This window comes from Lactuca sativa, chromosome 8 (assembly GCF_002870075.4).
Source record: "Lactuca sativa cultivar Salinas chromosome 8, Lsat_Salinas_v11, whole genome shotgun sequence".
NCBI lineage: Eukaryota > Viridiplantae > Streptophyta > Magnoliopsida > Asterales > Asteraceae > Lactuca > Lactuca sativa.
The window spans coordinates 256,990,174-256,994,236 of NC_056630.2; positions in this window are offsets into that span (position 1 = coordinate 256,990,174).

Here is a 4,063-nt window from a genome sequence, read left to right on the forward strand (position 1 = left end):
TTACCGTTAGTAGGCCTCATTCACGAAGCTAGTCTATAAGGGGTGTTTAAGGAAATTGCCTATAAAATGGTGATTGAATGGGTATCCACTCTTACCCACCGCACTCTTGACTAGTGGAGGGTCGTTAGCCGAACGGGTAGGATAGGATGAAATCTTCCATTATAAGTATAATAAAGTATAAAAGTAACTAAATGTTTTCATAAAATTCCCAATCTTAGTTACTTAGGCAAAAGTGAATTGATGCAATTCCATGAAATTACACTTTGTGCCCTTGCGAAGATGTTAGTGGAGTGTGTGTGGTTTACCGGCACACTAATTGGTTCTAAGCAAAGGTAGCAAAGGGTGACTCAATGTTTGTCATAGTTCGGTGGAGCGTGTGTGGTTTACCGGCACATCGAATAGGTGACTGTAACATGTGAGGGCACCATGTAAGTTTGCATGGTTATTCACACCCGCTTTGTGATCCTTGGCATCCCAGTCACAAACGAGAGGGGCATATCGAGATTTAAACATGTCATTGAAAGCTCAATGAATCTCAAGGGATCTAGGAATTTTCATAGATTTAAAACTTAAATTTCTTTTTTGTTTTTCGTGGTGGAAATTAGTGAATCGTCATTCACTTACCTTCAAATGTTCTTCAATTAGGGTTACGGCATCCCTCTCCCGAGTTGTAGAATATTGTGTTGGGTCCTAGCCTTAGTATTTCATTTGGGTGATTTACTAAGGACTCAATCTATCAACTAACTTGAATTTCTTTTCTCCCGTTTTGTAGATGTCAAAGTTCGACAACTATGGTCTTCTCAAATCCCGTGGAACAAGCATTCCACATGAAGATGATATTCCATGATTTGATCGAGGAACAAGAAATCATGCTTCACTTCCTCCACCTCCTCCAATTATTCTCCCTAACCCACAAGATCAAAGGCTTGAAAAGTTCAAGCTCACTCAAGCCCTTTTGGCATGTAAACATAAAGAAGGAAAGTATGTGTGTGCACACGTCCTAGGGATGAAGTCACACATTGATAGGTTAAGAATGTTGGGATCCGTTGTCTATGAGGAAATGGCTATTGATTGGGTTCTTCAGTCACTTCCCAACTCATATTGTGAGTTCGTAAGAGAGTACTATATGATGAACTACGACGTGACCCTTATAGATCTCACCTATATGCTTATTGCTGCTGAATCAACAATGATTTGGCGCAATAGAAAAGCAAAGTTGATTGGTGAATCTACCTTCGAGACCTCTATGGATATAGACAATGGCAACGAAATACATGCTATGATTGAAAAGATTGATCATAAGAGAAAGACGATGTCTGAAGTAGTTCCATGTCCTGTTCCAAAAGAGTCGATTTGCTTTTATTGCCAAGAGAAGGGGCATTGGAGACGAAGCTGCCCTATTTACCTAAGAGATCTAAGAGATGGGAGAGTCGAAACGTATGGCTCTAAGATAGGTAAAATCCATTAACTAACTCTTTTAAGCTTCTATTCTAGATTCTTAATACATAATGTGATAAGATTACAATTGATGTTCTGTAGGATCGAAGAAAAGAAAGGAAGCTTAAGGGAAGAAGTGAGCAGAATCTAACCGTGAAGGAATGGATTTCGATCGCATTTCTCGAAGATTAGATTCTTGAGCTACTACTTAGAGTTAGAATTAGATTGCTAAGAAAGATGTATTAGCATAAGTTTTTCAATGAGTTGCATTGTAAGGACAAATTTTTCCGCAATAAAATAAATTTTGATTTTAAATTTTATTTATTTATCCTTACAATGGCGTGTATGAAAAATTGATGTTAAAATGTTTCTATTATTAGCAATAATGAATTTGGTTCTTATTATGTTATTTATGGAAAGTCGAAAATTTACCAAATAGGGAGAGTTTCTCATCACCCAAGTTTTAATTGGACAGATACTTGGAATCATGCATCTTGGTTGCACGATGAATGAGAAATTTCATATTTGGAAATTAGACTAATTCATTGACAAAGTGTCAAGTGAAGGACTTGGAGATCGAATACACAAAGTTGCGTGTTGATCAAGTCCACCATAAGAGTAACAAAGACATTCGTCATGATTTACTAAAGGTTTAGTAAATATGATTATGCTTATAAGATTAAGTGTAATTCTAAATTAATTGAAAATGTTTAAATCAATAGCAGAACGAATAAGAAGAATCAAGTAGGCAGAAAGATAAAAGTTTCTCTATTCTAAGAAGAAGGGACAGTACCTTTTATGCTTTATGATAGGTCTTAATGATTAAGAACCATATCTCAATTGATCCTCTAAGTGAGTCTTAGTACAATTGTATGTCTAAGAAGAGGAATCAAGAATTGAAGAAATGGTTAAATCAATAAGTCAATCATACTTCGTTCCAAAACAAGTCTTAAAGTTACGATTGTAACATTGAGTGAAAAAGTATTAAGAAGGTTTATAACATTCATCAAATATGGAAAGTTGTGATGTCTTGGATGAGACAAAGACCAACTAAGACCACTTTATGAAGTGTTTTGATAAAAACTACACTAACTCTTGAATATTTGATTGTCAAGGAATCTTATATGTCAAGGAGTCAGTGGGAGTCTTAATGATCTTGAAAAGTTTCAAGAACAAATCAAATAAACCTTATCGATCATCACTAGCACACGAGTTGAGGTTTACAACCTATCGTGTTGACACTATTTTGTTTTATATGCCATTCCAATTGAGTTAATTGTGCATATGAGTCCTATGAATTCTCATTTGAATGCATAAGAGGCAAGGACCTTAATCAATGGAAAGTACATTGATAGGAAAAGGTGTGTTGCTTAACTACTTGGAAGACATGGTGGGCAGCTGTGCTGCCATAAGGCAAGAAATCAAGATTAAGAAAGTTCGGTCCATACGAGTTTGAATTTGTCGTAAACCGTGGTTTTGACAAATTCACATGGATAGGAACACATACACCGTTTAAATCTAAGTGTCATAAGATTTCCTCCTTCATGAAAATGATTGTGAGGAAATGCTTTCACTAAGAAAGATTTTAAGAAGATAGTGATTGTAAAATTGCATTCTCGAATTCAATTATGGTTACGGTATCCCTTTCCATAATTTGAATTGTGAGGTTTGGAAATTAGTCTTAAGTGTTTAGAAACACATATGAACTATCGAAGGCAAAGGTGTATAAGTTCAAAAAGCCTTGATAAAAGATTATCAAAGCATTAAGTATTAGAAACATGAACTTAAAAAATTCAATAAGTATTGATTTTTGAAAGTCAAGATGTTTATGAATACATGTCGAAGCTAGTGGGAGCATAAGTGTTATGTTTTATAATAATCATCATGATAGTGGGAGCATAAATGTTATGATTGTATGATTATTAAGGAAAGTATTGCAAGTTGGCAATATTAATTATAGAAAACAAGAGTCATATTTTGCAAAGTTGTAAGAGTTGAAAGGTTGTTTTGCTATAATTAAGGGAGAGAATATTATGCTTCATTTCAAATCTAAAGGCTTAGGTTGTGGAATGTTAATAGATTTAGTCAAAGGTATATAGTGTGTTCTTAAAATTTCGATTATGATTACGGCATTCCTCTTCACAATTCGAATTTTGAGAACATAGCAAATAAAACATTATGCGTCGTGTCCCATACGCTTCGGGTATAGGATCGATTGCAAATGCTTTAATGTTTGACCATTCTAAAATTTTCCAAATGTCTAGCGCATTTAGAGGGAAAAGGGACTAGAATCGGTTTTGACTAAAATAATTAAACAACTATCAAAGGACAATTCAAAGTTCGACGAGAATTGGTTGCTTGTGAGTAGTTGGAAGTATAGTATTGGAAATTATGGAAATGTTTCCATATTGGATGGATCATATCGACATCATTACAAATAGAAAAGATTCTATTAAGAATAAGTTGTCATGAGGAAAATATGGAAGCGTGTTCATATTAGGAAGTAAATATTGAAAATCTATGTCTAGATTAGGAACTTTTATGCAAAAGGATGTTCAAAGGAATATACTTTGAGAGAGAGAGACATCATATCTAAGGAATTGTCTTGTAACAATCTCCGATAGAG